The sequence below is a fragment of the Callorhinus ursinus genome, unplaced genomic scaffold (genome assembly GCF_003265705.2).
Source record: "Callorhinus ursinus isolate GAN/ISIS: 27379988/994484 unplaced genomic scaffold, GSC_fseal_2.0 scaffold37, whole genome shotgun sequence".
NCBI lineage: Eukaryota > Metazoa > Chordata > Mammalia > Carnivora > Otariidae > Callorhinus > Callorhinus ursinus.
Window position 1 is genome coordinate 11392 of NW_027397099.1, and position 9806 is coordinate 21197.

General features: G+C 47.5%; 1 long non-coding RNA gene across 1 annotated transcript; it reads left to right on the forward strand.

The window, feature by feature from the left end:
* Positions 1-3167: 3167 nt before the first annotated feature.
* Positions 3168-9403, forward strand: LOC112836969 (uncharacterized). Its single transcript, XR_003211605.2, has 3 exons — positions 3168-3524; positions 5108-5422; positions 7399-9403. It is a non-coding gene; the product is annotated as an uncharacterized lncRNA (long non-coding RNA).
* The last annotated feature ends 403 nt before the right edge of the window (positions 9404-9806 follow it).

The window sequence follows — 9806 nt, forward strand, 5'->3', positions numbered from 1 at the left end:
AATGCGGCTTGTCATTTTGGGAACGTGGCTGTTTTACTTTTTTGCTCTTTACTGAATCATTCCCATCGGCAAATAAATATGCTGGTATTTCTCCAATTTTGGAAAAATGCCTTCTCTTGACTCAGCTTCCCCCAACAGCTATCTCCCCATTTCTCTGCGTCACTTCGCATCAAAACTCCCCCAAAAGTTGTCCATACCAGTTAACACCTCTCTTCCCTTTCACCCTAAGCCCACTTCCATGAGACTTTTACCTTCACCGCTCTACCAAAACGGCACATCAAAGGCTCCGCTGGCCCCATGCTGCCAAACCCGAGTCCACTCTCGGGCCTTGTCTACTCGGGCTCTCCTAGGAGCACAGATCAGGTCACCAGGCCCCCTCTTTGACCCACTTTCTTCACCTGGCTTCCACATGGCACTCTTCGGTTTTCCACACCCCACCACTTGCTCCGTCTGTCTCCTTTTTTGTTTTCTTTCTCCTCTTTCTCCCAACCACTTAATAACGATGTCCCAAGCCTCACTCCTGACCCTCTACTATTCTCTTTCTACATCCTCTCCCTTCTGAGCATTGAGGCTTAAATACCATCTGTGTTTTTGCCTTATTTGTGCTTGAAAAAGTTCTTCCTTGCTCTGGTGACACAAAGACATTCTGCATTTTTTCCTTTTTTTTTTTTTTTTAATAATCCCCTATCTGCAAACCTCGGGGCTTGGGAGTTTTGGAATTCAGGCTGTTCCAGACTTAAGAAAGATGACAATAACAAGATGTTAACATCTAGGAAAGCACCACATAATCATACACATGAACGGTTTTGAAGTGACCCACTCTAGAAGTAACTGGTCCAGGCAAGGATCATCAATAGGTATTAAAACCATTAAATTTTATCATGAGAATGATAAAGTCATTTGGTTGCCAGAGAACAGGGTACGTGCAAGTCACAACAAATCGCCCTGTTAGTAGTTTGCTCACTGCCAAGGGAAAAATCGCACCTTTACAAGGGGAGGAGCTGACAGTTACCATCTTACCAAATGATCAAACTTAACAGAACTATAATGGTGGAAAAACCTGACATTCGCTACGTATCTCCTTACATGATACAATATGAAGTATGTAGCTGAAACACATACACTCTTCCCCAAAATGTCTAAACTGAAACTAATCAAGCCTTTAAACCCAGCTTCCAGTTATAGACATTCCAGGGACAGTATAGAGAAATGGGTTAAATTGACACTGTAAGTTAACAATCAGACAAACCCAGAATGAGGAACGTTCTGTGAGTCTGTTGGTTCTGGTCTTTACAAGATGTCAGTATCACACACCCGCACATGCACACACGGAGTGCTGGATCAAGAGAAATTCAAGAAACAGACCGATCACCAAATGCAATGTACGACCCTTGACTAAATCCTAGTTCAATAAAGATATCTAAAAAACACATTTTTGGTCTGAGACCAAATATCCCTCAATTAGAATCCAAAGACTGAGCAGAGAGGGAGCTTGGTTAGGACCAGGGGTGTGGCAGTTCCCCCACATGCTGTAGCAGGAGGAAGCCCCCCTCCAGAAGGAATCAATGGCCCCATGTCTCAGAGTCTGTTTCTGCAGTCTATCTCACATCATACTTCTTGTGTATGTTTGCATCTCTCACACTAGATTATTCATGAGGACAGGGAGCAGGTCTTATTGATTGACTGATTGATTGAAGGGGCTGGGGGAGAGGAAGAGGGAGAGAGAGAATCTGAAGCAGGCTCCATGCCCAGTGTGTAGCCTGATGCAGAGCTCAATCTCATGACCCTGAGATCATGACTGAGCCAAAATCAAGAGCTGGACACTTAACCAACTGAGCCAGCCAGGCGCCCCTAATTTATTTTTTAAAATTTATTTTTCTATTTCTATTTTCCATAGTGACTTCTAATGTTCACTACACATTGTTCAATGAACAAAAAAACAAATAGTGTTCCAATGCTCAATAAACACTTATTGAGTGGGGAAAACATTTTGGGGATAAATGGGGAAAGTCTGTATATGGGTTGGGTACTGATATAATGGAATTAATTTTTTTAAGATTTTATTTATTTATTTGACAGAGAGAGCGCGCGCACACGTGTGCACAAGCAGGGGGAGCAGCAGGCAGAGGGAGAGGGAGAAGCAGGCTCTCCGCTGAGCAAGGAGCCTGATGTGGGGCTCGATCCCAGCATGACCTGAGCCAAAGGCGGACGCTTAACCGACTGAGCCACCCAGGCGCCCCAACTGTTGTTAATTTTTTAAAGTGTGACAATTATACTGTGATTCTGCAGGAAAATGTCTTTTCTCTTGGGAAATACCTATATGTAGCAGTATATACAGATAAAGTGTCACAATGTTTGCAACTTATTTAAAATGGTTTAGAAAAAAACATATACATATGTTATATAGATAAAGGAAATACAGCAAAAATGGTAAGTGCTGAGTTCAGGTAGTGGATACGTGGGTGCCCACTGGGGTATCATTTTAACTTTTCTGAGTGTTTGGAAGTTTTTATAAGTTTCTTTAAAAACTGCAGTGAGGGGAGCCTGGGTGGCTGAGTCGGTTAAGCGTCTGACTTCGGCTCAGGTTATGATCTCAGGGTCCTGGGATCGAGCCCCGTGTTGGACTCCCCACTCGGCGGGGAGAATGCTTGTCCCTTTGCCCCTCGCCCAGCTCGTGCTCCCCATAAGGGAGCTGCTTAACACGACCGGCCCTGCAATGGGCAGGGCTGCCCCAGAAGCCCCAGCCGCTGGAGCATCCAGCACCTCTTAGCTGGATGACCGTGCTGGAAAGAGCGGTGAAGAGCCTCCCCCTGGCTTTCTTCTCATTTCTGCTTCCCGCTTCTCCCTTTCCAGCTTTGATTGCCTGCATTTATCTCGTGTAATACTATAATTACCAAAGCAGTGGGATTGGTATAGTTTCTCACTCCGTGAAAGCACATTCCCCTTTTCCTTATTTGAAGGCACAAGAGCTCCTGAGGAAGGAACGCAGGAACGTGGCCCATCTCTCACATAAGGTAAGGAGAGAACCACCCTTGAAGCCCCCGGGGGGGAAAAACAGCTTCATCAGTCTGATTTAACTGAACACTGCATTCCCACACCACCGGGTCTGAATCGCGAGAATACCAGCTGCTGGTGTTCACAGGATGGCACATGTGAGGTCAGGGAGGACACACAGTGAGCCAAGGGCAGGGTTGGGCAGGAAGTTCTTCTGAAAAGCCCCTTCGGCTCTCATCAACGCAAGACACGCCAGGGCCACATATTGCAAGGAGAGCCAAGAGTAGCCAGAAAAAAAAAAACAACTCCATTCTCTTGCCACAGCAACTCTGAATCCGCTGCTCATTTAGCTTCTCCACCCACCCAGGACAGTGGCAAGAGGAGGAAGAGGAGGCAAAATGAGACCAGCAGCCCGTGTTTTCAGAGGCACTTGGATGGGCCCGGCCCAGGCTCTGGGCGGCTCGTTTGCATCGCCGCACATAGTCTCTTGAACTTCCGCGCTCGGCACTGTTACCATTCCTACTTTACAGGTGAGGAGGAGGTGGCACAGGGACTGAAGGTCAGAGGGCGGTGAGTGATCAGAGGGGCGAACACAGCCCAGGCAGACAGACCTCAGGACGATATGAAGAACCAGCTGGGGAAATGTGCTGGGGAGGGAAGGAGCGGGGGAGAGAACCAACCAACTCAAACTGACTTGTTATGCCTTTTCAATCAAGGACAGAGCAACAGATTTTTGGGTTAAAATCTGGCCCTTATCTCAAAGATTAGCTAATGCAAGACTCAAGGTAGGGGAGATGTTTTCAGGAGTAATACCTCTATCCTCCTCTGGGTGATCCAGAAATATAAGGAAGAGTGGTAAGAATAATGGGGCATGGACCCCTGTGTTGTAACAAAAATCGTGAGCTGGGAGACAACCCCCACTCCTTCTCTAGTCCCACCTGGCGCACGAGGGAGGCAGACACATGCAGGGAGGTCACAGCCAACTCAAAAGGCCACTTATCCCCCATATTTATTCCTGAGGACAAAAGTGGTGATGGCTTTGAGCCTGGAGTTTTCTCCCTTCTCATGTCGATTCTGGTAAGAAGAGTCTTTCCCTTACACACGAGCTGAGTGGCAGGGGGACCACGTGCTCGAGGGCACTCCCCTCCCTGACAGCTGCAGGACAGCAGAGGTCACAAAGTCACTTCACAAACTTCATCATCCATTCCCAAAACCAGCACTGCATTATCTTCATTCGTTTATTAATTCACACGCTTTCAAAAAGAAAGAAAAATCTTTGAGCTAAAATTTGAAACATACAAATGAATGCCACCATGTATTTTTTCAAAGCTACATAACATGAACACCAATCCAAGGCAAATGCTGAAGCCAGTGGGGGGCAGGCGGAGGGTCCGAGATGAAGGGGATAAGGTAAAATCAAACCAGGTGGAGCCTGGCTATCCACACCCACCCCAATCTAGGCTGCAATCTAGCCCTGGTCTCCAGGAATGCACAGGCTGAAGGCATCCTTCCCTACCTTCCCGAAGGCGCTCCAAGTGTCCAGCTCGCTACTGGTGCGGTGGTGCGGGGTGGGAAGGTGTGGGGCAGAAGGGTGGGGGTATGGGGTGGGGTGGTAGAAAAAGGACTAAGCGGGAGCTAAAAGTATGAGTGCTCTTATCAAGGGTCTGTCTCTAACCTGGACAGATCTTAGCATTTCTGAGTCTCCATTTTTTCACCTGTAAAAAGAGGAGACTGGCTTAGGTCTCTGAGATTCCTGCTAATTTGAAGGCTTACGGATTTAAAGTTAGGGATCACTGTGGTTTTTTTCTCCCCTACCAAGGGTCCCCTTCAGTTCAGAGTGAACAAAAGGACTTGGGAAGCCTCACACATGATAAATACTTTAAAATATTTTCTTTCTTTTTCTTTTTTTTAAAGATTGTATTTATTTGAGAGAGCGAGCACACGAGTGGGGGGGAAGGGCAGAGAGAGGGAGGCACAGACTCCCCGCTGAGCAGGGAACCTGATACAGGGCTCCATCCCAGGACCCTGGGATCATGACCTGAGCTGAGCCACCGAGGCGCCCCCTATGTATTTTCAGAATTAATAGCTGTTTTTTTTTTTTTTTTTCTTAAAGCCTCTATGAGAGAAGGCAAGGGGATACCTATCATTCCCACACTGACTGTGAAGCTCGAGACTCCAGCCGATGCCTCTCCTGGACACCCCTGGGTGGCACCCCAGCCCACCCCCACTATGCCTCCCTCACGTACAGTAACCTGAAGGAGAGACACTCTCACAAGGTGATTAAAGACAGAGAGGAGCAACAGTGCCCCTCACCTTGCCACAGGTGCCACGAGGTGGCTGCAACGGGTGGCCCTGCTCCACACCCAGTGCCGGGCACGTGGCTGGCCAAGTGAACTCAGCAGCACGTGGCCACAGCTGCCGTGAAAAGGTAAAGCAGTCCATACCTGCCTGCACTCTCTCTCTTCAGCAACTCATTCTGGCAAACCATCCATCTCACCTCAGCAGCTCTGAGCCTTGGCAGAAGGTCCAAGCATTGACCTTGAGCTACTGCAGGTAGAAACCTCTCCAGCTCTTCAGAGAGGCCTTGAGAGGTTTTATGGAGGGAGTAGTATTTCCCGCGTGACTAAGAAATACGATTTCTGGAGAGACGTGCGGTGTCTGCCTCTGATACCCTAACCTCCCAGGGTGGTGCTTACTGGGGCTTCCGAGGGAACAACCACATGGCACTACCTTCCTCTGAGGCGCTCCGGAACAAGTACGGTTCTAAGCATGTTATTAGAAATGAGAAATAGCAGGTCTGTCAAAGCAAGTTCTTTCAACTGTCTCCATTCTTTTGAAGTCATTGAACAGCCATTTGCTTAGATCCTTCTAAGCAGCGTAACAGCGAGAACACTGATACTTTGTCAAGTCAAAAGTATAACCTGATTTTAAGTTTCTTTCACAGATTAACTGCAGGGAAATACAGTATAAACCAGCGTCCTCCACTGTCTCAGTAGCCAGGCTCTTGGGCACAGGAACCTCTCATAGAACTAGTGGGTTTAGGCCAATTTTCATTAAAAGGCCTCAGCCAGGTCAGAAGCTGTAACAAGGCTGGTTCCTCTAATTAACGCTTTAAACCAAGCTGGTGGCAAAACGATGAATTCTGCTAGGAAAACTGGCAGAGCCAAAGTTATACTGGGGCACAGGGACCAGCTGAGAAGTGCCATGCTTCTCCTGTCTTCTTCCCTTGGTCACCTCTGACCACGCCATCATTAACCCTGTCAGTCAGAATGTCAGAGCTCCACTACAGGGCCTGGATTCATCGCGCCCCCGGAAGGGAGGTCACCGCTAGGCGTTACCGAGATGCTCTTGCCTCACTTTCTCAGCTTCCTCCTCCGGCAGCGAAGAGATGTCGGTATCCTCACAGCACAGAGGAGAAATGAAGAGATGGCCTCAGGAGTCTTCCCCCAAAGCAAGGGTGCAGCCAAGGTTAAAATCCAGGTTTCTGGACTCCTAAGCTCTCCTCTGAGGCTGGTGTGCTAGGGTGGGCTTTGTGGCTCTGGGATTTATCTCCCCAGTCCTGCCACAGGCCTGGTAGGACCACCCAAGTTAGAAAACTGCCCATTGCCTTGGTTTAGCAATGGCAAGCCCAAGTGCTTCTGGGTTTTCCACGATTGAAAGGGGATCCTCATATCCTAGACCGTACCAAATAATCACACCAGGATGTCTGGTTATATAACTCTTCCCCAACTCTCTATCTGCTTGCTCCTCTAGACTTGGAAAGTATAAAGTAGTAGAGGGAGAAATGGGGGAGCAGAAAAGATACAGGAACATAATACAACTTCCAAGGGTCAAATAAAACAAAATCTGGCCTGAAAGAGAGAGGAGAGCAGTCAAATCTATTAGCCTAACACCTTTAGTCCACTTTTTTTTTTTGAGAGAGAGAGACAGAGACATTGTGAGTGCACAGGTGTGAGTGGGGAAGGGGCAGAGGAAGAGGGAAAAAATCTTAAGCAGGCTCCACGCCCAGCACGGAGCGGAAGCAGGTTCTATTTCAGGACCCCGAGATCATGACCTGAGCTGAAATCAAGAGCTGGACACTCAACGGACTGAGACACCCAGGCCCCTGGTCCACTTTTAAATTGATTTATACAACTTCCAATCCTTACAGGTAGAGTAAAACACTCAAACTGCTGGCTCCAAATCCTTCTCTGCTCACATCTAAAAGCAGAAGGATCAGATAAGACCTAAGAACAAACTTTAAGAGACTGGAGTCTTTTGATGGCAGAGACCGGTTCCTAGGCCAGCTAAATCGTTTCACCACAAACAAAAATAAAAAGACCATAGTTTTCTCTGATACCCTCACAGTATCAGAGATTTATCATGTTTGATCTTATTATGCTGTTCTTTTTTTTTAAATTCCAGGGATATTTGCTGCCAAGCCTGAAACGGGAAGGGCAGCTGCAAGGTGTCTATGATGAGTCCTGTAATCTAATCTGGAAACAGTTCTGATAGCAGGCTCTTCCTATAGCAGGCAGGTCTGTGACATTTTGAGGGCTTCCTTCACAGCTCCCAAATGCTCATGCAGCTGGACATCAAGGCCACTATCTAGTCATTTATATTCAAATATGAAAAGCCTCGCAAGCAGCAGTGTCTGGGACAGCAGCAGCTGAGAACCAGAACAAGAAAAAAACAATGTGGTCAAAAACTCTTAACTAAGGTGTGCTGAAAGCCTAGTGCATCTTCTGGCTGGTGAGATTCAGTTTACTTAAAGGAGAAGAGGAAAGGGACCATGTGGAATAATTCTACTGCACCCAGCCACCCAAAGCTGCAGCAGAGTCCTGGATAAGTACTAGCTTCTTTTAAGCTCTTATCAAGTTAGCAAACTCAATCCAAACCCGTCTTTTCAAAGCAGTGCGATGAGATTTGCCGCATACTTTCTGCCCAAGTACGCTATGAAGGGTTGGGATCCCTACTGTCCAGGAGGGCTCCAATTCCCCGCCAAGCTGCCCCCATCTGTAACTACTTCTCCCACTCTTTTGTGAGGCCTTGGGCACTTTTCTTCCCTTTAGTTCCTGCTGCCTGCAGTGGTGCTGAGCCAGCAGGTATGGGGAAATCGCCCTTGGACTGAGAGCCAAAAAGGAAAAAGCTGCACACCCCTGATGAACACAGCCCACCTAATGGGACAGCCCCCGGCTCTCATCATACCTGCCCACTCCTGCGGAGAGGGAAAAGCAAAGGAGGAAGGTCAGATATCAGAGTACTGACAGGACCAGAGGAGCAGAGTAGAGGTTCTTTTCTCTCAGACCTCAAATTTGTTCAGGGGATTTACAGCGTACTGGTCCCTACCCTTTCCACGCACACCTCACTGGGAAAACAGCAGTTCCCGAGGCAGACCTCCAGAACCCCCAACACCGACTTCCTGGCAAAGCAGATGCTGATGACCATCCTGAGGCCAGGGACGATGAATCCTCTGTTGCTTTATGAAGTCTGCATTCTCTCCCATAAAGCTGTTTCCACTCCTACGTCCTAAGACCTCTGACTTCGGAACTAGAACTAGAAGGTTCAAAAGTGACAGAGACACAGAGAAAGCCCAAGAAAGAACAGCAGGAATCTGGTCAGCCTGCTGCCCTGACCTGGCCCACCTCATGGCTAAGGGAAGGCTCTTTAGTCTTGGGGCTGAAGGAGCTCATCTTTCAGTCCAGGACCGAATTAATTCATTTTAAAAATTATCCAGGTGTTGATTGAACCTGGTGATTCCTGCTGAGCAAACAAGAAAGCAAAACTCTGTTGCCGTCTATATTTGTACTGGAATAACCCCAGTAAATCCGTTTCGATCAGAAATCTGCTTGGCGTGAATAAGCACAACACAGGCATTTGAGTTACACAGGAGTCAAAGGAACAGGGAAATGGAGGAGGATGCTGGCAGGATGGAGGCTTTCAAAGAAGCCCTGTAGCCATCAGATTCTGAATAAGGGAAAACCCCAGGAGAGTTTGAACAAATCTGAAAGAAAATACAACAGCATGACTCTGTAAGGAGAAATGCCATCAGAATAAAAAATCCTAAATCTTAAATTCCACCAATCCAAGAAATTGAACGGGAAGATGCCACAGGACCGAAGGCATCGGGGTTTGAGGAAAATTCTGAGAAAACGGACAAATTGACACAGAGTCAGGGTCTCGCAGCCAAGTGTCACCTTCACCACCTTGCTTGAGCAAGCTCAGTCCACGGATGCTTACCTGCCCTTCAAAGATTAAACACTTCACACACTCACTGGAGTGTCATTCTAAAAACATGCCTGCTGGGAAATTTTACCTCTGAACAAATGGAAGGACATCAAATGATTCTCAAAACAGTAAGCCAGGTAACACTCTAACTCATTTTCACTTTGGTTATCTATAAGAAATGAAGGATGTCCATACATTGCAATCCTGTTGGCCTTTCTTTTTCTTTTTTAAGATTTTATTTATTTATTTGAGAGAGAGAGAGAGAGAGAGAGTGCACAAGTGGGAGGTGCAGAGGGAGAAGCAGACTCCCCGCTGAGCAGGGAGCCTGACTCGGGAGGGGGGGGCTCAATCTCAGGACCCTGAGATCATGACCTGAGCTGAAGGCAGCTGCTTAACCAAATGAGCCACCCAGGTGCCCTTGGGTCTTACCTTTCTGGCAATAAAATGGCCAGAGGCACAGAACTGCTGAGTTTTCTAGTTGCTTCTCAAGGGGATTCCCACAGTGAGTGGCTGAACCTGCTGGTATTAAAAGTCTCTTCCATGAGTTAAGTCCATGGTGGTTTGTTCTCCTGCACACGACACGTGAACTTCAAGATCTTCAAGTC